Genomic DNA, 27,829 nt, shown 5'->3' on the forward strand with positions numbered 1-27,829 from the left:
GCTTACTCCTACCTGTGTGAAAATATCCCCACTTGTGAACTTTGAATTTACTTGAAACTGAAACTTGAGCCTGGATTTCAGCATCAGAATAGACTGCTGAGTGTTCTGAGTATCCTTTGATGAGCTGCCGTGCAGCTTTTCTGCATGGCTGATCTCCTATCTCCCATGGCATTACTTCAAGTGCATGACTGACTGCCTCAGAAACTGGGCCCCCTCTGCCCAAAGTGACTTGAGCTAACTTGCCAACGTGGTTTGACTTTTGGATTAAACAAGTTCTAGATGTGCCTGAAATGTTCCCACAGATAGAAATCCCTTTGTGAAAGGGCATGTGAAAGGTGAGTGAGATTTGGGAGAACTTTGTACTTCATTCATACTTTCTTCTCTAATTGGAAATGTGAGTTGGTCGTTGCGTCCTTTTATTCGACTTCCTCAGGCTCTTTGGAAGCCCTATTGTATCTGTGTGCCTGTCAATTCCCCCAACAGACTAATTCCACTTGCTCTGCTGACATGTAGTTAATTATGCTTCAGTTAACTCATTTTCCTGGATGATGCTCAGCTGCTGCCTGTAAATGAAATGGCTGCCTGGCTAATCAAAAGTTTCTGAAGTTTCTCTCCACCCTGGGCACATGCTCATGGTCCAGATCCTGGCTGCAGCTTGGGAAGAGGGACGCGTGGGTGAAATGTGAGGAAGAAGAAAGTAAATGGACCCTGAATCTTCTGAAACTTCAAACTCTCTCTGCAAATAAATTTATTAAGTGTCTGTGCCTGGGAATATTTGATTTGAAGTGGTTACCCTATGGCAGCCGGGTGAGCTCTTAGAAGAGGCAGGGGCAGGAAATGCTCTCTGCTCATGGTTATGCCCTTCCTTCAGCTGCTTGTTTGGGTCAAAACCAGCCCAGATAAGTTTCTGTATCTCACAGAAATGTCCCCCTTTTCCCTGAGTGAATCTGGTCCAATTTTTGAGCTTGTTTAGTGTGTTGAGCCTGCTTTCACACTGGCTATATACAAGGTAGGATTTTAGTGTCACAGCTGCCTCTTCTCCATCAGCCCACAGCACTGAATTCTTCCCAAAGGAGACTGCAGCAGGACACATTACCATTTAATTACCTGTGAATTAACATGGAAATAAAGCTTAGAATTAATCAAGCTGTAAGAAATTATTTTAACTGAACATGTCCATGGAAATATGGGAGCAGAGTTTGATTTTGATCAATTTGATTGATAGCTATGGAGTTGTATCCAAGATAAATTTGCTTTGGATGTTACAATGGGCACGCAGCTCCTTCTGTGATGATATGACTGGACTGCAGCCCACAGCTGGGCAGTGACAGGATGCCTCAGGTGAAATTTCAGAGCCCTCTGTCCCATCTCCAAAAGCATGACAATTCCCCATGGAAAAGAATTCTGCTATCATGAAGTGGATTTCATGAATAAATCAGAGGCCAGCACTGCCAAGAATGTCTGAGGTGAGGTGCCTGAGAGGCAACAGCTTACATGAAGAATAGCTAATAAAAATAAACTCACTCTTATGCAGAACTTCAGAGTTATTTCACAATATCCCACATGCTTCCCTTTATTTGCTTGTCTGGGACACATATGAAAGAAATCTGTTTTGGGAAGCTTGTGTCTTTATTTTTAGTGGGAGAACTTAAGTAGACACCTGACTTCTCATAGAACTCACTGGCACCTGGGCATTTAGCTCTGATTCCTTCATGTTAATTTTTGGCAACCAGTCTAAACTTTAGCTTACAGAAGGCCTTAGTTATGCACCGTTTTCTTCGTTCTTCCTGTTCTGAAATGCTTACTCTTCCTAGTCAAATGTAGTATAAAAATCAGTTCCATCTAAATGCAATCGTAAGAGACCAAGTATCTAGACTGAACTGGAAAAAGTATCTTTTCTGTGCTTAAAAAATTATTTATTTTTTTTTTCCTATATCTTAAAGGAGGGATGAAAGAACATCATCAGGGCTGGATTTCTACAGCACCATTTCACTGCGTTAATGGTGGTTTGGGTTGTCTAGCAGACTCTGAGATCTGTGACAGACATCTCACATCCTGTCTGATTTGCAGTACACAATATCCAACAAAGTCTTTCTGTACTGGTCATGCACAAAAAAAAAAGTTATTGACAGAAATAATTGGTAGAAAGTACATAAAGGCAGAGGATATATTCTTTATTTGTTTGTTTCTGCTCTCCAATACTACCAAGAGTGTTTTACAGGTTGCTCAGATATTTTCTGGTATTTGCTGGAATCTTATGTCTGGAGATCACTTTTCCCACAGACATTAATGAGAATACAGATGTGGCCTCTGTCTCCATCTGTCACATCATAATCTTGTCTTTATCAGAACTGGACCTTCCCCTAAAGTTATGTCAAGATCCAATCTATAAATACTGACATTTCAGGAGTGCTGGTTTTGGCTTTCTAGTCAGTCTATTGACTTCCCCACCACCCATGAAGTACTTCCTGGCTTTGCTATACTTTTGCTCAAAAACCTCATAGTGTTTCAAAGCTTCTTTCTTCTGTCTCTGGATTTTGTATATCAGTTCTGTCACCTTTGAGGGAGTTTATGCCGTTGTTTTCAGCATCCTAGCTCAGGGCTCCTTCACTGATCCCCAGGAAGCTCTTCAGAGCTGGCAGCACTTATCCTTGGAGCCTGGTTGCAAGGGAAGGTATTTTACTACTCTTACTACTAGCAGGAGCAGGTCTGGATGAAATACTGGCATCATTGAAATCTCTGTCAAATATTCTATTGGTTTCAGTGGGGAAGAGTCAATTTTACTTTCAAGACTTCAACATGTCACCAACATAACTGTTCCAAACACAGATTTTTTGGGGGGAGAAAAATAGAGTTGTGAGGACAAGAGATATAAATAAAAAGAATGTACAAGATAAACTATGCATAAAGCACTCTGTACCTAACAATGAAATACAGCAAGATGGATTTTTCAGTAAATGAATGTGTTAGCTCATGCTTGACAGCATCTGTGCAAGCAAAGTCCTGCTGTATGCAAATTGGATGCCAAACAAATTCTGTGGTTAGGCAAATAAGCCATATGTATGCTTACCATGTGAATTGATAATTAATTCATGCTCCTGGGTAAAATGGAATCCTTCGTGAAATCCCACACCTGTATCAGTCTCTTCTCCATCCTGAAAAATCTTAACCATAGAATCAGAGGTCTGAAATTCTCAATGTAATTAATATTAAATGAAATCTAACACAGAATTTTATTCAAAAATTAGGTAGCAATTAGCACTCATTGACTAGCATTTAAAGACTGGAGGGAGGCAAATGTAGCTGTAATCATATGTAAAAGGGATGAAGAGTGCGGAGGAATCTAGGGAATGCCAACTCTTACAGTTGTGCCAGGCAGATTAGCTCAGACTGTGGTACAGGGTAATGTTAGCGGACATATGGATAAAACCAGGCAAGTGATAAAGGTTCAACCTGGCTTCTGAGAGGGAAGGTCTGCCTAACAGTTCTGTTATTTTTTGGCATTTTGGTGAGATCAGTTCATACATGATGCCAGTGACATTGTCTCTTTGGTTTTCCTAAGGTCTTCTCATAAGGACGTTTTGAAAACTAAGGAACTAGGGGACAAGAGGTAGGATCCTCATCAACCCAAATAGTTGGCTAAATGATAGAAAATGACAAATGGAAGTAAATGGTAATTTTCCTCAGTGGAGGGAAGTCATCAAAGGAGCTGTGCAGGTCTTTTACCTGTGCTAATCATCTTTGCCAAGTCGAGGTTCTTTGATGTGTTCATAAATGATCTGGAGAGGGAAGGGAGCCTTGAGTTAGCATTTGTTGGCAGCACCAAGTTGTTCAGGGTATTGAAATGAAGGCAGACTGTTATGAATTGCAAGAGGATCTAATGAAAGTGACTAGCAATAAAAAAAAAATTCTTGTAGATAAATTGTCTAGATCGTGAGTCAAACAACTTACATCATTGTGTGAGCTGGTGCATATGGAGGGGAGGACAACCTCCAGTTTGCATCTGTGGTGATGAGCTCTGAGCAGACAGGCCCATGGAAAGAGCACATCCATCCACAGAGATAATCAAAGGCAAATTAAATACTGAGACTTGTTGGGAAATGAAGAGAGCATGAAACAAGAACCCCAGTGCTGCTGCCAGAGATGGGAGTCCCAGCTCAGTTCTGTGCAGCTCTGGGTCCCTGTCTGCAAACAGCACAGCCAAAGGTATTCTTACAAGAAATGGCTGGGCTGGTTACAACTGTTAAGCCTCAAAAAGGTAGCATTTGAGAGGATGTAAGAAAGATTTAAAAAGTTGTGAGTGTCATGGGTGAGATGGCTAGGAATCAACAACTCACTGTCTAGGCTGCAAGCCCTAGGGCCATGCAACCGCTGTTGAGTGAAGCCAGCATGACAAAAGCAAGAGTGATCACTTCTCTTTGTCAATTGCTAACTCACATGCAAATATATTGGCTGTCAGACAAAGTTGTTCAAGAGGACTCTTGACAGCGTTGCCTATCTGGGTTATATAGCTGTATGGCCTAGCTTTTGGCTTGCCTGTGGCAGCAGGGCAGAGTTCCAGGGCTGCCCCAGCCCCATCCTGCTTGGAGAGTGAAAACTGGAGTGCTTTTTATTAACAGCCTGCTGAAATGTCTGCCCAGTGGCAAATAAAGGACCAGACTCAAAAGTGAGCTGCTCAGACACCATTAGCTCCTGTCAGAGTGGTGCCAAAAAGAAAAAAAACAGGAAGAGGGAATGTGTTTCCCCCCCCTCCAGTTGAGCAATTTCCAACAACCATTAAAATGTTATAATAATGTAATTACTGCGATCTTTTTACCACAGAGCAGATTTAAGTGTTCTTTTCAAGGCAATGCTTTATTTTTTCATTTCACAAGTATGAATCTCACAATAACTCCAAGTCTTCTTAGTATGGAATGCCAAACAGCTGACTTTACTATAGTGATTTTACTCTTAAAGAAGAGGTACACCATATACTTTGAGTTTTCACATTTTTGAGGGAAGAGAGCCATAAAGATTTTGGCACCTTCCTGTTTAAGCTAGTTAAGCAAAAGTGAGGGAGGATTATCTCAGATGTCTGATCTGCAGGTTCATTTACTGTGATGACTGCTGGGCTTGCACATGGTCCTGGAATGCCAACCTTCCTATTTAGAGCAGGAATGTTATCTGGAGGGCTACATCTTCAGGACCTTCATGCCCACATGCATCATCCATGATGAGCAGAAACTGAGCTCTCCAAGGGGCAGAGGATGAGCTGAGCTGCGCACACAGCCTGGCTCACATGGCTGAGGGTGGATGGCAGCTTGGGCTGGCAATGTAGCAGCTGAACCACCAGCAGCAGCCTTCCACCAAGGCTGCCGGCAACATTTCGGTGCTCATCTCTGTGAGCATCCCCTCCCTGCTGACTCTGGAGATGGGGGGAAGCAGCTCTGTGCCTCTCTCCTGGCTGCTATAGCCCTGCTGACTGCTCTCCTGCAAAGGATCCTCATGCCAGTGCTGCTATTCTCCTAGGGTGTTCGACAGATTCGCTTTTTATTCCCTTTTTTCCCACCCCTCATGCATAAATCTTGTCGGCTTCAACCTAATTGCATCTTTTTCCGACAGATTGTCTCAGGAGCAATGCAAATGAGCTTTGAAATGTGGAGATCTGGTTTATATTTGTCAGTTAATTGCTTGAGTGGCACAGACATCTAGAGCTGGCACCTGCCTCCTTGTGTTAAGATCCATCTTTGATTTCAGATCCGATGGTGCATGTAGAAGCTGAGCTCCTGACAGAGGAGGATGTGCTCTTTGGGCAGTATCTTGCTCTAGGTGAGACTGACATGAATTCCTTGCAGTGGGTCTGTTTTATGCTGCAAACACTGACCACAGAGGCTGTGGCCCAATGCAAGGCAGCATGGATCTGCTCACTTCTAGGTGAGCTGACCCAAGTTTCACCCAGTGAAGCCCCAGCCTTCTTGCCCATCTGCCTGGTCCTGGTTTTGTGTGACCATATGCATCTGTAGTGCATGTGCATGGACTTACTTCTCCCTGAGATTTGACTCTGGGGTGTTTATGGGCATAAACAGGGCAGGGGGAGAGGCAGCATCTTCCTTAGTATAACTGTCTGACTGCACACAGATGCTGGAAAAAAAATAGGACATTTTGTTCTTTTTTGACATCTTTATTTTAAAAAAGTTCCCTCACACTTAAACATTAGGTCTTGAAATTCAGCCTATATTTCTTTTGCACTTCATTTCATCCCCTTGTCCAAATTTCTTCATTCAAATCCATGTCAGCTTTACCCAAACTCCCAGCAGCACACAGATGAAGTTAGTCAAGTACAGAGCTAGCTCTCATACCAAATGTCTGATATCAACCCTGTTTTCTTTCCCACACACTTCTGTCCTTTTTTTGCACTCTCTCTCTCTCCAAGATGGCAATCAGCTAAACAACAACACATTTTCTGAGAAACCCAGCCCATTGGGCTGTGCAGTATCTGACTTCCCTTCAGATAACCCTTACTGCTCCTGCTGCCTCTCTGCCAGGGACTCCTACAGCAGCACATCAAATTAACTGAGTACCCTGCAAAATGCTCCACTACAAGCAATACATACTGAAACTACACCATGGCCCTAGTCTTAGCTCTGACATTTGCTAGCTCATCCCGATGCAGAACACAACAGAGACACATTGGAAAGGTTTGTCATCTCCCACTGACACAAATGTCATGGTATCTCCATGCTGCATGATAGGTGCATTAGAAATTCATAGACTAATTTATCTGTGTTACAGCATGAATTTGGGGTGGATGACTTCAAGGCTGGAAGCATCTGCCAGCATAGGTCTGCAAAGTATAAATTTCACTGGCTCTCTGGGTAAATTATCCAAACACTGAAGAAACTGTGAATGTATCAATTCAAAGCAGCTCTGAGGCTTTGTCCCTGGTGGTTCATCATCTCTTCCATGGAAGCAACAGACATGGGTTGTTAGGACTGTGCAGAAAGATCAGGCAGTCATATGCATGTCCATGTGTGGGATCAAGAGCTTAAATCTCCATGAAACCTGGAGGAGCGATAAAACTGGCATCCTGCATCTGTTGCTAGGGAGCTGGGACCATAAGGCAAGAACCATGGCAGTCTGTGTAAGGAGAAAGCACTAGATGAGATGTGCTTTCACAAAGGATTTTCTTTCCTTTAAAATCTGTCAAAGACTATGAAAAGCAAAAACAAGCATGATTTGGAGAAATTAAACCACAAATGCACATAGAGGAGGGAAAAGTGTATTCAGGGGAATATCACCACCCTTGCCCCATTCTTAAGTGGTTGGCCACTTAAGTCCCTATTCCAGTTTTGCAGGTGGGGAAATCTAGCCAGATAGTGTTAAGGCTGGAAACCACCCTACAGCTGGATATGAAGCTGTGTGGGTCAGCCAGTTGTTGGGAATGGTGTGCACTTTCACATGGAAGACAGAGCACTACCAACTCCTGTGCTGTGGGCTGGTATCTGCTCTTCTCCCAGGAGCAGTATACTGATTTTGCTCTTGACAGGCAGCTCTGTCTACCCCTGTTGAGACAAACTTATCCCAGCTGTATCTCCACCAGAATGAGCTGAATAACACCAGGGACAAATGTGGGTCTTGCAGATTTTCACACTGTTGCCTTTGGCAGCACTGCAGTATGCAAACACAGCTGAGGTTCAGTATTGGCAGTTCTTCATACTTTATTTCTTGCAGAGGATAAATGCATGTTGTGGGGGTCTTTATTTTGCCATATTCAAACTCATATTTTTGTGTAGCATGTAATTAACAAAATGCTCCAGTTAATCAGAATGTGAAGTATTTAAAATCAGCCTTCTGATTCTGTACTTCCACTGCTTACTAACAAACCAATACATGCTGCCCCAGGGTATTTACCACAGAATAACAACCAGATGGGTTATTTTGCTTCAAGCTGTTAACCTGAGCTGATTAATAAAACCCTGGAAAAGGCTCATATACTTTAGCCCTTTATTGATGTCAGAAAGTTCTACAGAATATATTTCTCATACTCCCCCTGATCACTTTTCCAGAAGTACAAGGTTGATCATCATCTCTTGATAAGCAAACAATTTATAAACATTTATTCATGTATATTTTAAGTGTTTGCTAATCTGTGTTTTCTATTTTCAGTGACTAAATGGAGACTTTTGGGGGCTCATTTCCATTAAGGCTGATCATTTATCAGTGCTCAGTACTGAGTTATGGCATCCCACTTGGCATCCTGTTTCTGTCCATGCTAAGAACCTAATTTGAGGCTGGAGATTATGCCCTGGGAATAGACAGTGAAACTTCAGCATTGTGGAGCTGGGAATGGTGACATCTAAGGTTCTTTTTGGATCAGTTCCCAGGAAACTACCCACATAAATTTGTGTTGGTCTGCCTTGTAACATGAAACAACTACTCCCTTTACAGTTCCTGTTACATTGCTGTCTGTTGTGTTAGTTACCCCAAGCACATTAAAAAAAATCCAAGTCTGCCTTTGACTCTAATAATCCTCATGTCAATTTTATTTGTTGCAACAGAGGAGTGGCTATAATAAACATAAAACAAAGAAATGAGGAAATCTTCATTACAGAGTGCTTTTACTAGTATCTTGTACTAATAAACACAGTTGTCTATTTGGAAAGATGCCTCCAATCTGTTGATTTATTTTATATTAGCAGTGCTGTGAATGCTGGTTTCTCTGCTTTTATAAGACAAGCAGCAGAAAGAGGGCTGCCTCGCAGGAGAGTTATGGAAAATCAGCTTGGCCATCTCTGTAAATACTGCTTTATGCCATCAGCTGGAAGATTATTTCTGAGCAATTGAGAGGGCTCATTGTCTCAGCCTTTCTGTTTGTTTCTGTCAGGCCAAATTCTATTCCTGCTTGAATCGGTTGCATTGTTCTTGCTGACTTCAGTAAGTCAAGAGCACGGCCAGAAACCTTCAGCTTGTGATGGGTGACTGACAACCTCATGGTCACTGTGAACAAAATGTGTCCATGAATGCAGGCTTCCTGCAGCAGTGCCCAGGCAAGCAGTGCCCAGGGAAGGTCCCCGGCCTGCTGCTGTTGTGGTGGGAGGGGAAAACCCAGCCAGCTGCAGTTGTATTCTCCATACAGTAACACTTGAACCCAAGGGTTTGCTCACCCGCACATGGAAAATCTGACTGTTTTCAATTTTACTGATTGTTTTTTAAATCTAATCAGATTTCACTCTTGAAATGAGATAATGAGGCAGCTCTGGAAACCACTGGGTGTGAGGAGCAGGGCAGGGCTGCTTGCTGAGTGCTGCTGTGCATCGAGTGCCTGTCCCCTTCATCAGGCAGCTCCAAGACCCCCTTCTTCTGGGAAGGTGGAGACCTCGCTTCAGTTACAGCACTGTTCAAAGCTTTCTCTTCCTCACAGCTCTTGGCCATCTTCCCTGGCCAGCTTTCCAAGTATTTTTATACCTTGTTGCTTTTAGAGCGTGTGTGCTCTGACGCTGTGGGATGGAAGCAGCAGCATCCCAGGAAAGGCAATTGCCCCGAGAAGAGAGACTGCTCAAGATGATGCTCTCAAGCTGCAGTAGCTCATATCAAGAAGGACCATGGACTTTTGCTGTCTCCTAGAGCAATGAGGAAAAGTGCTGGTTTTCCATAAGACCTAGCCCTAGAAGTTAGGTCATTACTTTATCATGTTTATCAGAGTTCACAGCTGCAGAGAAAAACAAAGATACAGTGTCTCTTGAACTTCAGACACCAGTTGGGTAAGGAAGAGATCCAACAAATATGGTCACACAAACAAATAAAAGGACAAGTGTTTGTTTGGGAGATCCTTGCTTCCCTGGCTGAGGATTGTCTTGATTTAGACTGATCTGTGCCTTGAGCACAGAGGGCATGGGGAGGAGGGGCTTGTTCTGCAGCTGCAGCAGAGTTTATGCAGGCCTCTGTTTGGTGATGCCTCTAACTGGGCTGCTCAGAGGATGCCACCACAGCTTCCCTCAGAGACTCCTAGTGAGAACTGAGACTGTTTCAGTGAGCCCTGAGATTGTCTTGGTGAGCCCTGAGACCGTGTCAGTGAGAGCTGACACTGTGGGCAGGGAGCCCAGCTGGATGCAGAGTGCCCCACCTCTTGTATTCACCCATCAAGTCTCCCTTACAAAGCAGGAATAAGAAGCTTTATTTCCAGTCCCTGTAAATTCTTCTGTTACTTGGGTCTGACAAATGTTATTTTTACCTGGAACTAGATATTGGGCTTAGAGGATTAGCCAGGTCTCTTTAGGCCATTACCCACCGTGTGTTTTGTACATGGAACAGCAGACTGGGGATGGGACTCATGGTTCCAGCTCCCCTAAAACCTTTTGTCATTACCTTAAATTTTTGTTCAAAAAACCTAAAAACACGTAGGGAGCACAGATTTCCCTACAGAATACACCTGATCTCGGTTTTTTCTATCTGAAGCTTGTGTAAGGATTCCTCTGGTGCCACCCACACTGCAGACACACTCATGCACCCCAGCCCTCAGCCACAAGGTTCCACAATCCCTAATGCCCAGTGTCAGACAAAAAATCTGACACTAAAATTCTATGACACTTGGATTGTATTCATTTATATAATTTATTTATTTCTTCCACTACGAGAAATTTGCAGGAAGTCTATAAGGCCAGCCTTAAGCATTTGCAACACTTTCTTCAAGTTTGTTTTACAAGTGTGAATGCAGCACCTTAGGCCCAGAGAGGGACTGAAAATCCTGAGGATCCAAGGGAGCGTCCATACCGCAGCAGTGCCAGACTGCAAAAATGCCTCTTGTTGAGTGTACAATGCAAAGACCTTGGGAAGGACAACATCAGCCTGGAGGATCACAGGGATTAGGTTGGGTAGCTACAGTGCAGCAGGTAGAAAGGGGCAGCAAGGAGGGAAAGTGACACGTTGTCCCCATGTGCTCACTGGCAACATCAGGGACAGGCCTACATGTCCTGCTGTCCTTGCAGAATCACTGCCCAGGAGAGCTCGGTGCCCCAAATTTGTTATGCTATCCCCTTCCCATCAAAGCTCTCTGCTGTTCTGCCCAGGCTTCCTGGGAAAGCAAGTTTCAATTAGAACAAAAAGAGCTCCCTTGTCCCTCTCCAAGGGAGATTTTCTAGCAACAGCTGTTCACACCCCTAACCCCCTCCCAGATGGGTGATGCAGCTATATGGGGATATTGGGCTTTGGAAACAGGATTTCCTCACTTTGCAGGAGCAAGGAAGACAGTGTGAAATTCAGGTGCCAGCATTACAGCCCATTGGCTCTTCTGGAGCTGATTCCATTGAACCCTGGCCTCTGCTGCCATTCCCCCCAGGCTGTGATGTTAACTGTGTGCTGACTCCTGGTTTTGTAACACAAAAATTGCTCCATCTTAGGCTTGCTTCTGCTAATCTCACAATTAATTTCAGCAGAGTTAACCCTGGTTTTAACTTCATTGCAGCCTGAAGGACTTCTGAGATAGGAAACACAGGGCAGTGGGTGGGGCTGTTAAAGGTATGTTTAAATATAATTTTTCATACCTGAGCAATCCCAGAAAGACACACAGCAGGTGATAACCTCGGGTGCCAAACATTCTGCTCCCCTGATGAAAGCTCCTGGTACATCTGAGTGCCACACACACTCCTGTCCTCCCATGACAACTGGTGTACAAAGAAATAAGGGAAGGAATGAGCACAGTCATATCCTCAGCAATTAATTTAAACTGTGGTTATTGACTAGAGTGCCCTTATATTTCTATGCATTAAGTCACGTTTCTGTTTTGGATAGCATCACTGAGGGAAGGGATAGGACATTTTGTAGAGATCTATCAAAAAGAGAAAGTGCTGCATAAGAATTTAATACCATTATTTAACATATTGTATTTAAGCTCATATACTTACATAGCTTTTTTTACTGTCAGTTACAAGCAGTACTGTAAAGTACCTCTCCCTTGGGATGGTTGTCTGTGCCTCACTAGTGATTACTGCAGTAAGGAGTGGCCACATTAAATGTTCGAGTTAGAAAAAAGATTTTACAAAGCTGGGCTGTGAGGTATGAGGAGTTATTTCAGATAAACAACCCAAGTACATCTGTTTCCCTCTAAATGTTATCTTAAACTTTAGTGTTGGGTTTTCTGGCAGAGAAATCAAACTTCAGGCAGGCTTTGAACACCCAGATATCATTTTCTTTTTGTTTGCTGATCGTGACCTTTTCTTATGGCGGCCTCAAGGAGCTGGAGGAGCTGGATTTTCCTCTGTTATAGCGAAGTAACTCTTTTGATTGCCGCAAGGTGAATGCTGACTTCTGTGTTACCTTACCTGCTCACACGGAGGTAGTGAGCTGCCCGAGTCTGCCACTTGCACTAACATGGTCATGAACACACTGTTCCTGGCCTTGCAATTCGCCATCCTGCAAGCAGCTGGAATAAATTGAAAGCAAGCAGGAGACAGTATTGTTACCATATGTATCCCTTATCTTGATTTATTTTCATTGAGTAAGTTTTTAAAGAGTTTTTAAGAACTCAAATGCTATCAAGGATTCTAGACACTTCCAGAAAAAACAAAGACTACAGGTAGGAAGTTATATTTTAAAACAACATGTTTCAAATGCTGTTTGTTTTCCCCACAGGCATTCAAACATGATATATTTTTTCCTGTATTTTTATCCCCACTCTGAAAGCCAGGATAAAGTGCTACAGGCAAAACTGAAAAGGGATATAAAGTATTCAGGCAAAGTTCTCTAAAAGTTTTTCTATTTTGCAGACTGCTTCTTTCAGGACAGAGAGATAATGAAGGCTTTTGGGGAAAAAACTTGCTTAGTGATATACTGTCTGATGTGCTCTCTGTCCAAAAATTAATATAACTTGAGTGCAGATGCAAATATATTGAGTGCAAATACAAATTTAAAGATACTCAGTGGAGATGGGTTGAATATCTTTACAATGTCTTACATAGGCCTAGATCTATGGGTCTGACCAAGAAAATATCCTCGAAGAAGAGTATCAGGTTACATGAAAGACTTCTATCTAAGAGAGAGTCAGCACTCAAATCCAGAGTCCATATCCAACTGGAAAAGTGAGGAAATCTCTTTTGTTCTGCTGAGCAAGCAACGTGACTCTGCTAACCTTGAAGACAAATACCAATTTTGAATTCAAAAGGTTTGACTTTATTGACCCATTCAACAACTTCAGAGGCATCGAGCCTGATCCACCCTAGTTTTAGTGAGAGCAGGGCTAGCAGAAAACCTTCATGAGGTGGTAATTTGGGCACAAACTTCCTTTGGTTGTGGCTTTCTGTGCCTTCAGATGCTCACTCATGAAGCCCCTTTTAACTCCCACTGCCAGTGTGCATCGATAGGGGCAACTCCTGGAGCCTGACATGGGGACAGTGATGATACACACAAACGCCTGCAGTGCCTAGGGAAGAATTTAGACACTTCAAATCCTGTTTCCTTTGAGATGGCCCTGAGTTTTGGAGCTGATGGAGCCAGGACCTCAGCTTTCCTCTGCCCTTCACCCTTCATCACCTCTAGAGCACTGGTTACCAAAGGATTTCACTGAGAGCTAATCCCTGTTCAATGTGTGATGAGCAGGCTGTGGTTTAATGACTGAGGGCTGTCCTGTCATTCCAAATCTAGGACTGAAATGACTTGAGACATTTGCCACTGCTGAACAATATGTGTAGGGCCTTAGGGGATCTGCAGTTCACTGTAGGCTGTCTCCTAAATTTCTGCTGACCTATTGGACCTGGAGCAGATGCCACTGGCACTTTCTCACCCTTAGGACTCAATGCTCCCAACTGAGAGGAGGCCTAATCCTGCTGCAGGTACACACTAAGGAGGCTGCTGTAGCAGCTTGCAGCATTAAGGATAGATGGGAAGCTCTAAGAGGAGCAGCTGAGGTCACCTGGTCTGTTCAGCCTGGAGGAGGCTGAGAGGAGACCTCAGTGCAGTTACAGCTTCCTTGTGAATGGAAGAGGAGGATCAGGCACAGATCTCTTCTGTCTGGTGACCAGGGACAGGACATGAGAGGATGGCCTGAAGTTGTCATGAAGTGTCATGAGAGGTTTAGGTTGGATATTAGAAAAGGGTTCTTCACCCAGAGCGTGGTAGGGCACTGGAACAGGCTCCCCAGAGAAGTGGTCACAGCCTGAGAGAATTCAATAATTGTTTGGACAATGTTCTCAGGCACGTGGTGTGACTCGTGGGGACGTCCTGTGCAGGGCCGGGAGATGGACTCAATGATTCTTGAGGGTCCCTTCCAGCTCAGGACATCCTGTGGTTCTGTTCTGTAGTTCTGGGATTATGAAAAGCCCCTTTGCTTCCTCAAACAGGATGGCAGGCTTCAGCCCTGCTTCCAGGTCTTCCCATGGCACTTCAGGGAAACACTTTTGGCCCAATGAGTAAGGCAGTGGTTTGGATGGGAATATTCACTCTGCCTGGCTGCAGGCAGTGCTGCTTGCTCAGACCCCTCTGCACAGGTTTGATGGGGGAACTCACCCCTGTGCCAGGCCCTCCAAGCAAAGGCAGCAGCACTTCCAGAGGTTTTCTGTCTGCAGCCCATACAGCAAGGTGATTTACCATCCATTTTTAGGCTGGTCTGAACACGTACCTAGATCAAAGCAGGACACCACCCGTTCTCATTGTCTTCCTGCAAATCTGATTTCAGTGGCAAACTACCACTGGCTTCAACATAAATATCATAGGGTCCACTATAAATAGAAGTGATGCCTGTTTTAGAAACAGTCAGAAATGCTTCCTTCCATCTTCTGCCAACCTTTGTCTTCTATTTTTAAGCTCTTTTTCCATTTCAGTCACTGTTTTATCTTCCCTTTAATGTCTTTGTACAAAAGCCATTAATCTACTGTATGGAAAACTGTCAAATGCTTCTGGAAAATCAAAATATTCTGCTACCCACTAAATTGCCCTTATCTGTCATGGCAGTGGTATCTTCAAAGGATTCCTGAAGAGTAGTTAAGCATGACATGATCCTTCTGTGCCTCAGCCTGTGCTGGCTTCCTCTAATCTAGCTGGGGTTTGGTCACCCTGCTCTTACTACATCCCCTGAAATGGCTCCCAAGCATTTTCCCCAGAACGAATGTCCAACTCACCAGCCATATTGTTTCCCAGCTTGTCTTATTAGTCTATTTTATTTTATTTTCTTAAACAAGAGTCATGTTTGCCAATTCCCAGCTCTCATGTAGCATTTCCCCTCCTTGGACCTTTTACAAATGTGATTGCTTGTTTCCCTGGTTCCTGTGCACACTCCCTCAGACACCAAGGGGTCTGCGATGTGGGATCAACGGTGGATTTCTGCCACTTGGTAAATCCTGCATCCACTTCTGGACAGAGCTTTCTCTTTTACAGCTGGAAATGTAATCTCAGACCAGAGCAGGCTCTTTTCTCCAACAGAGTTTAAAGCTCGCATTTTCCCGAATAGGAACATCGGTTACCTATTCTGTTAATAATTTTGTGCATCAGCTAATGATTAAGAGATGTTTTAAAAAGAGAATATGTCTTTGGAAACTAAAGCCAGCTTAAAACAGCTGCCTTGAGCACAGTTTCAATACTTCTGCTTCTGACCAGAGCATTGTCTCAGGGACAGGGAGCAGGAATTATTGTTCTATCCCCAGGTAATGGGCTGCAGCAGGGAGGTGGAGACAACAGGCAATTCTGCATCAGCCAGAGACATTTCTTCAGATGGCTTCATCTTGCTGCAAGAGTCCAGGTCAGACTTAACAGTCAGTGTTTAAATACTGTGTCAGAAAGTTCATTTGGGTGTACTGAGAGAGGAAGAGCATCAGCAGAGAACACTAACTCTGTCTGTGCTCCTCAAAAGTGGGGCTTTCCATAGATTATTAGCTCCAGGCTCCAAATACTGTTCAGTGCTGACGAGACTCAGGTGTGATCTTCTCCTCCCACACACACATATTGCTAACATCTGTTAATATTCTTCTGGTTCAGTTTCTCAGCCCAGGAAGTGCTAACCTTGACACACATATTTAATTTCAAGTGCAGCAAGACTGTTGATGGTAAAGCACTTACTGAGCCTGCTTGGATGAGTACATAAGTTAATAGCTTTCTGTTGGACTCATGTATATGCATGATGCTAATGACAGCTTTTACATGAATTCCTGCAGGGAAACAGTGCACAATCTATATTAATATCCCGTCTCCATTTGACTCTGCAATTTCACATATTAATTGATTAACAGCAGCCAGAAGGAATGAACAAGAACGCTAGGCCAATTTTCTAAGGCCTGGCCAGCACATAAAGGGCTTAATGGATCTCTGACTGCAATGAACCCAGCCTTGACCTTACTGAAAGTAATGGTAGTGCTGTGCTTATTTCAACTGCAATTAATAGAGATTCAATAGTTGTACTGTACCTCAGGAGAGGGGATCCAAAGAATGTGAATACCACAATGCCTGTGCTCCATAACTAAAAATACTCATTTCTACCCCTAGAATTTCTTGGCCAAAGCACATTCAGAAACTACCAAATGATAGTCATAAATGAAAAAAAAAAAAAAAAAAAAGAAAAAGTTGAGCTAAAAGCATGATAGGAACTTCCTTCTTTTTAAGACTAGCGTGTATTCTCCCCATCCTCTTAGCACACTGCTTTTGAACTCAAAAATCACTTCTTGGAACTCAGACAGATCTGTAAGCAGTTTAAATCCTTTTAGTTTATACACATCTACATGTAGGAATTTCTGCAGAAGTTCCCATGAAGGGTCATTTTTACAGTAGTGAAAAATATGTCCTCTTCAGTGGTCCTTTCTCTAAGAAGGTTTGAGCAGTGCAATTTAGCTGGTTCAAACGAGTCATCTGGACTCTGCAGGTATGTCCAGGGAGGCCCCAGGCTGGCCTGGACTAGACATGTCAGGGAGTAAGAAGACCACAAAGATCACTGGTGTCCTGACACTCCCTCATTGCCTGTTTTCCTAATGCTGCATCCTGCTGGAACTCCCAGGTCTCCTCAGTAGTCCCTGAGGGTTGTCTTACATAGGAGTCTCCTCCTGGCTTGTTAGGATAAATTATAAGCACTTTCTCCACTGAAGTGTAAGGATGAAGTCTTGCTTCTCAGTGAAGGAGGTGCAGAGCTTCCATGGGCCTGCAGGCCACTCACCCTGGCACTAGGAGGGCACCTTCCTCCACTTGAGAAAGTCAGAGCATCTTTCCTCTCCACTAGCAACTCGAGAACCATCAACAATAGGAAAAGAGTGTCTTCTGCCTTTGTTCAGTGTGTCTTTAGTGACCTTTTGCTAGGCAACTGCATAATTTAATGCAGGGCATAAATTAAATTAATTTCTATATTATATATTTAATATTGTGTTTATAAGTATTTAATTAAATATTTTATCATTAATTAATGCATTAATATATAGTATAACATTCTATAATATAATACATGAAATATATATTTAATCTTTTGTTGAGTTTTAATAATTATTTAATAATCTATATCTATTTTTCTATTTTATGTTAATTATTATTAATAATTCAACTGCACTTTGATTTTTATTTCTCAAAATAAAGATGTTGAAAGATTTTTAACTGAGTCAACCTCTCACTTCCCTGCAGCTAAAACTACTTAACAACTGAGATGCTTCTGCCAGCACTGCACAAACAATGATTGTTTTCTAGAAGAAAGGTTGTATATGTAAGGATTGTGTTATAAATCATTTTTTTCATTACATGTCTAATAAGCATGAGCAAATATCAGGCAGAAAAGTTCTTAGAACTTTAAAGTGGTCTGTAGGCTATTACTGCATCATTCAGGGCTTGGGATCGTGGTTTTCAATGAGATGCATTCTTTGTTTCATGTCTTCATTCCCAGACAAAAGTCATATCAGAAGATTTAAAATATTTGTTTCTGAGGTTGGTGTGTTGCTAATGAACACATAAGCCAACTCTTTCTTAAATACATAAACCAATCTAAGTGATCTAGACATTTCTCTAGCTTTTTCAGCTGTTTAATTTACTTCTTGTTCACAAATTTGCATTTAGTGTTGGGTAGGTTTAATTTGGTATAGCTCTTTTCATACAAGGTTTTCAGTGAACTGCAAGCTGAGGTTAAACACTGGGCTATCAGTGGGCAGGGAGTTCAGGTTGTTCTGCTACACATTTCCTCTCTGGCCTGGTTAAATCAGGTGGAAACAGCCTGTCTATGCTTGTAATTTCATGTGTACTGCGACAGGATGAGGATTTAACATGCAGTAGCATTCCTGGAGAACCTCACAGTGACAGTCACTGGTGGCAGAGGAAGAGCCTGCTTCTGGCACAAGCTACAGATATGGCTGGAAGACCTCTGGTTACTGAAAAACAAGGACACACAAGAAGTAAATCTGGAACACATCTAAGTTCCTCTGCTTTTGCAGTCTTCTTGGCCAATAAATACAATAATAATGAGCCCTTAGCCCTTTTTACCCCATTCTTTTTGTGTCTTATCCATATACTCTGTAAATTCTTCTGGGACAGAGATTGGCCTTGCAAAGCAGCTTGGAACTCTAGACACATGCTGGTCCTGAGGGCCAGAGGAACAGTGGGCAACTTCAGGCTACTGCTTTGTTTTGATTCTTCAATATTTTTAAGGCAATGCTATATGTTCTGTATTGCTAGCTGCTCTATGATCTCAGTGACAGGGCAGAAGTACTCATCACATGTGCATGGGACTTCCAGACCTGCCTGTACCCAGCTCCAGTGCAGGTCACACTCTGATTTTACCAAACCAATCCATTCATGCACACTTGCAGATTCTGAAAGGCCCAGCTAAAACATTTCTTCCATCAATCAGTTTTCTGACACTGGTTCTCCTGCTTCACCTCTGACGAGCTGACACAGCCGTGCTGAAAGCCTCTCTGATTTTGCAGTGGCTGAGAGCTAAGCTGTTGCAAGCTGGTCCACAAGCATGGGCTGAGTTACCACCTCAGTAGCTGCCCAGTGATCTTCAGGCTTTTTGGGTTGCACGTGGAGTATACATGTGCAATTTCCCTGCACCAAGGCAGGGGATGTGAGCACTGCCTGCACTGGGGTTTTATAGGGACAGGAAAGGCTGTGCTTACATCCCATCAAGGCTGGCTCATTTCACACCATCTCTGAATCCTCCAGCTTGTTTAAGCAGAGCAAAGGAGGAAACGGAGGCTCTTTTTGCCAAAGTCACCAAAGACAGAGGGAAACAAGGAAAGGAAACTCAAAATGCTGATTTAAAAGCCTGTTTCCAGGCTCTGGTGTAAGGCGATATCGAGTGACAGGGAACACACACACACATCTCACCACTTCCTCTATCTTGGAAGATGACAGGAAGGATGAGGCCATTTTGCTTTGAGGATGAGCTAAGTTAAGCCCTTAAAATGAAACAAAGACAATTTGTAGACCCCTGATAAAAACCCTGCGTGTGGCAAAGAAAGTTTCCACTGCTGTCCAATGGCTTTGTTATAATCTTATCGCCTGCTGCTGACTTATCCAAACAGCTGCCTCCCACCTACTTATCTCTGTAGAGGAGTGGGGAAAATCACAGTGTATAACAAAGAGTTGTGGACCACACATCATGCACACATTCAGAAAGTCCCCCTCATGCAGGGTTTTGAATTTTGAGGAGCAGAAACTCTTCCATTACAAAATGCAGGATTTACCTTCATCTTGCTCTTGTTCCTGCTGCTATCAGTTATAGCACAAATGGGTGTTTACTCACCACCAAGATTTTACCCAGGCAAAAGAACAACTCTTACAGCTTCTCATAGCACAGTTCTCAGTCTCATAGCTCCCTGGGAGCAATTTTCTCCATATTAAACTTTTTCCAGTGGAAGCTTCTTTGAAATGGTGCTTTCTATCCTTCTGATGAAGTGGAGCACACCTGAATGTCAAAAACACAGCTTTGGCTCCTTCATGCATAGAAGGAAATTGAATAATTGTCTCCACCTGGAAAATTTAAATTCTGGGAAATGGTGAATTAGGGTAGCAGCTCCTAGCCATGCTGCTGTGCTGAAACAGATGCTTTGGGATGGAAGTTGCATCCAGTGAGTCATCTGCTTTGGTCTTGCTTGAAGTACATGCTGATCTCTTACATGTAGAACTTGTCCAAGAGTAAGGTGTGCACAGAATGCATGAAAGGCTGAAAGCCTATTTTATATCACTGATGTACAGGTTGCCCAGGGAGATAGTGAAGTCTCCACACTTAGAAACATTCAAAACCCTTTTGGGCACCTTCCTGGGCAACCTGCTGTAGAACAAAGCCCTGCTTGAACAGAGGTATTGGACAATATGACTTTCCAAGGTCTCTCTCTCAACCTTAACCCTTCTGTGATTGATTCTCTGACACCGCTGGCATTGGGGCAGCCCTTGCAAAATTTTCTCAGAATGTCAGAATGGCCTCATCTATACTCCAGCAAATCTCCAATGCTTCAATGGCTTGCAGATTTTTTGATACCATGTACAGTCCCCTCAAGCTGGTGTTGCAGCAGTAGGTCCCAGGGGAGTGCTGAATGCAGCCATGGTAAGCTGTGGCCCACAGCAAGCTGGGTCAGTGCCAACAGCAGTGATAATGTGCCAGCAGAGCTCTCTGTTAGCTGCCATCCTGAGCCTGCTCCAGCTCCATGGCACTCTTACCAAATTGAAATTGCTTGGCTTGATAAGAAAAGTTTTCCTTATATCTAACTGAAATATTGTCTGTCTGGTGATTTTTCTCCAGCTTTTCTTGGTCCCTCATCTACTGACATTAAGAATTCATATTCCCTGTCCTCTTTGAGGAATTACACTGTCTTTCTGCATATATTATCTACCAAACCCATTCCCATTTCTCTGCCTTCTCTGACTTCTGTCCCATTCTTACTCCTGGGGTCCCTCTGGTATGGAAGGATTTGAATCCACTACTCTGACAAGCAGAGTAAAATAGCTCTCATATTTGAGACCTCATATTTTAAAACCACAAATCAGTTTCCAAACTCAGCTGTAAGTCTATAAGCCCAGTGTGACTTGCCTTTGACCCTCAGGACTTACATGCACTAGGCAGAGGTCAGAGCGGGAGCCCATAGGACTCTCTCATGGAAAGGAAGATTTTCAGGAGTGCAGATATGGTCCAGCAAGGTCCAGAGCACCCCATGCTGCTCTAGTTCCTGGGGGTCCAGTCCCCCAGCATCCTACACAAGGTGTATCCATCTCTGTGGAAGCAGAAGTTAGCCCAGAGCATTGGTTTTGCTGAGACAGCTATACAGAGCTCAGAGATTTTCAGTTCATTATTCCCTTTAACCTCCAAACTGAATTTCGTCCAGGCCAAATAAAAATCACTGCTCAGAATCTGAGAGTCACAATAATCCTTCCTGAGAGAGGCACTTCACTGTCCTCCCTTTTTTAGCCATTTCCTCTGAATCATCACAATCAAGTTGCCAATAAGGAGAACACTGGACCTTTTTGGTCCTTTTTCACATAGGTCAGTGGTTAGCACCAGCACAATTTGCTTCATGAGAGACACAGATCTCCACAAAGTGCTGGTTAAGCTTCAATATTTATTGTATATTCTCTGGTGTTTAAAGTGACTGAAATCCCATGCTTTTATTTTGTTTTTGTTAATTTGGGATCTGCTCCAGGGTCAATTTAATCCAAAAGCAAGTCATCCTAAACAGTGAAAACACTGGACCAAATAGCCATACCAGTTTCTTAGTATGCAATATGTTTATTTGAAATACAAATTGTAAAGTATAACAAGGCTTCTACTAATTTGTACTGTGAAGGAGTGAAAAACAAAGCTCAGTGGAGTCAGAGTTTCACTTGGTCATTTGGAGGCACAGATGCCAATTCTTCAGTTTTTTCCTAAAAGAGCCGTGTTTTTTCTACTGTTCTCCTGAGAAATTGGCTGTACAGCTCCATGAGTGCTTAAGGATCTCAACTTTCTCCCTCCTGCTCACTGGGAAGGAAAAGGTTGCAAATATGAAACCTGAAGGTTCAACTAGAAGACGGCGAATAAACTGGACCTGAAATCTTTTTATCTTAAAATCTCCTGATTACTGGCCCTGGCCTGCTTGCAATAAGCAACACTGAAAAGGCTTATTCAAAAACTGAACTCAGACTAATCTACTGAAAATATCTGCCATCTTGGGAGATGCAGCAGGAGAACTTGACCCCCCTCAGCTAGAAAAGCAGCAGTGAACCTGACAAGGAAGCACTTTCTGGCTTAATTTCTGCATTCAGATTTAAGGGAGGAATACAGATGATTTTTGAGCTGTCTGAAAATGATGATACTCTTTTAAACCCTTTGCATTAAGATGTTTTTGAGAAGCTTCCATGTCTATAAAAAGAGATTTTTTTTTGTGGTTTTTAAAGCAGGAGTTTTCAAACAGATCACCACAATTTAATAGGTTTAAGAGTAAGAGATTTGAAACCTCTCTGAAAATCTGCAAAATCTGCTGAAATAGATCTTCCCAGCAGGTGTTTTAGCCATGCTGCACAATTCCATGAAATGAAGTTAAGTCCTGGCTGTACAAGAGGCAGCTCTCAAAAATAATCATTTTTCACTAACTGTTAGAAGGACTATTTCATGAAGTCAGCCTTGCTCTATTTAAATGCTAACACCCTTTCTCTTAACCAAACCCAGCATTTTCCTCACCACCACCTTTCCAGTGAAGCTCTACAAAAGGGTTGCAATGAAACGCAAATCCTTCTGAAGCCCGCCTGGTTTCGGATTTCATTATGAGCCTGAAACTCGACCCACGTTCGTCCAAAAGTTCAGTAAGGGTTCGTGAACTTTTCTAGCCCAACTGGATTGATTTATGATTTTGTGTCACAGCTACACAAATCACGTGGCTGCAGCATACGGCACTGCTCGTTGAGCCTGAGCGCCAAGCCAAGCACATCAGAACCACGGCCTCTCCCCTTCCACCCTCTCCTTTTCCCAAAAAGGGTGGATGCTGACTGTACATCCCCAGCGGCTTTCTGGGCCATCATCAAGTAAAAGAACCAATCTCTAGAAAGCTTTAAGGCATCTCGTTGTGCTGACCTGTCAGGAAAATGGTCCAATCTCACAGGGACTCGGCCAAAATAAAAAAAAATTTAAAAAAAGAGCAAAGCAAGAAAACAGATGCTCAGAGTTAAGTATCTTAATTTTTATTTTGTTGACCAAATAGCTGGGCTGATGTCCACACGCAGCTGAGTGTACAACAGCTCCTGGTTTTAATCAGAGCCGTTGTTCAGATGACCAAGTACAAAGAGGAAGAAACCTCATAGTGGTGCTCCTTGGAAAAGTCTGTCCTTCCGCTGCAGGCAGTGCTGCTGGCTGCCTGCCCGTGCAGGAGACTGCCTCAGGCTGTAGGCAGCAACCCTCGGTGACACATGACAGTGACAGATGAGGAACTTAGGAAGTTATAAAGCTGCAAGGGTGGTACCTTCCCCACCTGCCACCTTCCTGCCTCCGAGCCCTGGTACCAAAGAATCTGTTCCAGCCAAGACATGCCAAAGACTGTGTCCACATGTTCCCAGCTGTAGTGGAGTGGCTCTCCAGCCCTTTTGACACTCTGCAACTTGCTCAGTATCTCAGGAGTACCTCCTCTGTGTCTGATGGCGCTGGGGTGACTGAATGCTGTCACTCCCATGCTCTGTCCTTTTGCATATGGATTTGGATTTTCTGATCTGGAAGTCAGGCGTGGAAACTTTGTTCCAATCCAGCTGCTTGGGATTGGGTAAGCACACCTGCTGTCAGGACGTGGTGACAGTCCATTGTCCTGTCAGGGAGCACAGAGCTTCAGGAGGCAGTGGCACAAGGCCACAAAGCCCAGCTGTGCCCATCCTCAGCCTCTCTGCTGCTGATTGCACAGCTTTGACTCTAGAAGCAGCACCAGGTGATCCCTGCAGTAATATAAGCACAAACAGGCCTGGCTTTCTCTTAGTGGGTGGCCTGTGCCTCTCTCCCAGAGCATCTACCGCTGTCCTTGTAGTGGTAGGTCCAGGCCAGATGCAGATGCAAGTGCCTGGTGGGTACAAGGTGCCCTCCTGAGTCTCTGCTTTGCCCTTGTCAGGAGCCTGCCATCCTCACCCACTGGAGCAGGGACAAGTGCTGGCCAAGGGCTGGTGGGGAGGTTGGACCAAGGTGCTGAGCTTGAGGAGTTGCCAATTTCCCATGTTTGGGTCAAGAGCAGAAAGCTCAGTGAAGGCTGGTGCTGCAACAACAGGTGTTTCAAGGACAATGAAGGTCACAGCATCCAGTGAAAACCAGCAGTAAAAATGTTATCAGCTTCAGGGTATCTCAAATTCAGCCTGGGCATAAACAAATGAGAAGGAGCAGAACTTTCATGCTCCTCCAGAAATGCACAAACTTGCATGTAAAGTCTGGTCTCTCTGAAGCACCTTGGCACTCCCAAAAGGACCACAGTGGACTTCTGTGGCATCTGCCAAGACACTGCTACCTGGTCACACATAAGGACAGAGTAGCTCCTTCTTGCTCACTGGTGCCTCTGAGCAGGAGAGGAGCTCTCTGTATCAGGTCAGCAAGTGAGCAGAGGGCTTCAGCCCCCTAGCTCCTGGGCCAGGACTTTCCCTTCCACTGAGAGCTTTGAATCCTCTCTCCCCAGTCAGATTAATGAGTAGAAAGGAATTTTTAAAGTATGTTCCTAAGTCACTTCTGGTTTATCCTCTGGGTTTCCTCTCCTCTGATGGTACCACAATGCGGTATCTGCCATGTTGCCAAATGTGGAGGAGAGTAGGCTCCAGCATGCACAAACAGAGAGTGGTGTCTTTGGCAGCTGGTGGAGCAACTGTCTCAGGTTTCCTTTCATTTTAATGGTTCACATACCTCTCTCCACGTCTGTGTCTGATTTTCAGGGCATGACCTTGATTTTACATCAAACACTCCCTATGTCTCTCCTCAACCCACTGCTGTCTCTATAGATTACCAACGTTAGAGCTGATCTTTCTATTAAAATGCTTGGATTTTATTATATTTCTAACCTAAAGCCCATTTAAAATGCAAAGTCTTGTTCATCCTTTCCTCAAGGGCTCCTGCACTTTGATTCTCCGCTTCTGTCCTCTGCTGACAGAAAGCTATGAAGTGATGGGCACCTGCAGGGGCCAAAGCTGGAGGCAGCCATCATCCTCTGTATCCTTACCCATAGCATAGATAGCTGCTGGGATCCTGCTCTAGTCCATTAATCAGCTCTTAAACACTCCACATCTGGAGTAGTTCCTATGTCACTGGCAGCTGTTGCAAAGTGAACACTGCTGTTAGAGTAGTCCTACTGGCAGCTCAGGTACATCCGTGTTCCTCGGCACCTGGATGCTGCTTATGAGCAGGACTGAGGAATTGCCTAGCCAGTGTTTTTTGCAATTGAACATTTGGTGCTTGGTAAAGATGAGGTTCAGATAATCAAACATAGAAAGTAAATGTTTCTGATAGTTTTGTTTCTGATGTAGTTTTCAACCTGATCCCCACTTTAGAGAGCTAGGTCTTTTCATACTATGCCTACATCCTTCACAAGTCAGTAGGGATGTGTTATTTTTTCCCCTTTCAGCTTGGAAAACGACTGAGGATTGCCCAGAGTAATACTGGAAAGAAGCACTGCTTAAGAGCTCTGTCTGACCCCCTAAACCAAGGTCACCTTCCCTCTCATTAGTTCTCATTTGGGGCATTACCAGCTAAGCCTATCTCTGCTTCTGTGTGGCTGATACCAAGCTGTGTAATGGCAGGAGGAGTTGTGCCCAGCTGCCCACCACAACCATGCTCCCTTCTCCTGTGCAGTGCCCTGGGCTCCCCTCTCCACAGCAGAGGTGTACATGTGTGAGCTGTGAAACACCCCAAGACCCTCCCAGGTAAAAGGCCCTGGGTGCTGTCTGTGGGAAAATTTCCCCTAGTTAGTTTACTCAGTGAGTAACCCAGCAAGGAGGCTGTAAGTAATGAATAGAAGTCACATTTCAAGCCTGTGCATGTGAGCAACATTCAGAGTAAGCTTGGACTGTCCTTGCATTGTAATGACAGTTCATCCAAAGATCCAAGATTTAGAGAAAAATTGTACTTATATTCAAGTATCGCTGCTATTCCCTCAATAGTACTGGTCTCCAAGACAGGGTCCTGAACTCATAGCCTGCAGGGGCTCTAAGTCTCTTTTTGAGCTTTCCTGAAAGAGGTGAGATATACTGCAAGAGATAAAACCTTCCCAGGTGACAGAGAGCATGGCTAAAGAGAAGTCAAGCTGAAAAACCTTGTGAGAGGACAAGTTTACAAAACAGCAGCCAGCAAAGACAGAAACATTAAAATGTTATGAGTAGAAATGCCCCTCCATTCCCATTTCCTATCTGTACACCAAGGTGTGTAGGTAGACGCAGAAGTGGGGGTAACAGCCTATGGCATGACTGCCTATGTGGGCCCTGCTCAAAGAGGTCTCTGCCACCAAAACCCCACCATGAACTCCCTGTGCTCTAACCCACAGGGTGACCTCAGTGAAGTTCATCCTGGTGCAGGCAAAATGTTCTGGGAAGATTCCCCACCCTGCCCCTCAGGGCTCTCGCCTGCTGTCACAGGCCCTTACTAATTGGATACATCTGACCTACCGGTGTCTTTGAAAGTCCTCCAAGGATCTGTTTCAAGAAACACATTTGGTTTCACACTGAATTTACGGAGTGAAAGTTTTACCAGCTGGAGCAGTCTGAACCAAAGCTGGTCTTTCCACAAAGAACAAATCACATACTGGATACAGATCCCTCCTGGTTTCAGCTTTCCTCTCCGCCTACTCCGCTCACTCTCAGGGAGAAGAGACTAGAAATTGTGAAGGCCTAAACCCCACTCTCTGGGGGCAGACTTTATTAAAAGATCAACAAGTATTGATTCTGATTTCTCACCCTGAAATCCTAGCTTTGCATTGGACAGCTTTTCCAGAAATTTCAAGCCAAAAGTAAATCACTATTAAATTAATTGTTCCAAATGTGAATGGCCAGGTAAATGGCAACCAAAGAAGAACAAAACAAGCACTAATCCTGTCCATTCAATACTTTTCTAAAGCCCCTTGATGGCAGAAGGCTTCTTTCAGGGAAGATATGCTTCTCCACAGACTCTGAGAATTTCCTAGAAGAGGTGAAGCAGAGCTGAGTCCCAGTTACTGAGCAGGAGAGCTGGGGCATGGGCTGGTGAATGACTTGCATGAGGAGACTTAGTACACAGAGACAGCAACAAAATCTGTGTCTCTTGAACCTGAGGATAATCCCTTATCTCTCCAATCAGGCTGGATCTGTATGCAGCATTGCCGTGTGGGGATGGATATTTTATATTTTAATTAACTTGGACTTAGTAAAAGTGAAAAGAGCAGCATCTCTTGTGCCTTAGCCCTCATCCAGGTGAGATGAATGACCCAGACAAGAAAACTCTTTCATTTGTGTGGCTGAGCAACATCCTGAATAATTGATGCTTTGCAAATTATATATCTGAATGATGTATCTAAATGACAATGTTGATTACACATATTCAAAAGTCAGGAAGTGTTCAGTCAATTGTCATGCAGACACATAAATTCAACAATTCCCATAAAGATATCCATTAAGAAATGAAAAATGAGTTGTTACAACAATATTAGCTCATTTCTAGATGGAGCTGGTGAAACAGCTAATGACAATGCAGAATAGTTTGATTAATATTTTTGTTCTGCACTTGAGAAGGAATAGATGATATGTTGAGATGACATAAGGATGATAAAGTGCTCTCCAGTGCATCACTGAGAAGAATGACAGACAACAGCTGTTGGGGATAAACAATTTTTAATTGCAAAGTGCAGAAAACTTATACCCTGAAGTCCTTAAAGAACTGTCTGGGAGATGTTTAGCTTGTTGGCATTCATTTTCAATAACTCCAGGGGTGCCAGAAAATTTCCAGTGGACCAGAAAA

At 43.6% G+C, this 27,829-nt stretch overlaps 1 long non-coding RNA gene across 1 annotated transcript; it reads right to left on the reverse strand.

The window, feature by feature from the left end:
• Positions 1–7,810: 7,810 nt before the first annotated feature.
• Positions 7,811–21,987, reverse strand: LOC147654905 (uncharacterized). The gene is made up of 4 exons (XR_015283387.1): positions 19,611–21,987; positions 12,297–12,397; positions 11,520–11,639; positions 7,811–9,688 (listed from the first exon to the last, which is right to left on the reverse strand). It is a non-coding gene; the product is annotated as an uncharacterized LOC147654905 (long non-coding RNA).
• Positions 21,988–27,829: the final 5,842 nt, after the last annotated feature.

This window comes from Cyanistes caeruleus, chromosome 2 (genome assembly GCF_971803275.1).
Source record: "Cyanistes caeruleus chromosome 2, bCyaCae1.hap1.1, whole genome shotgun sequence".
NCBI lineage: Eukaryota > Metazoa > Chordata > Aves > Passeriformes > Paridae > Cyanistes > Cyanistes caeruleus.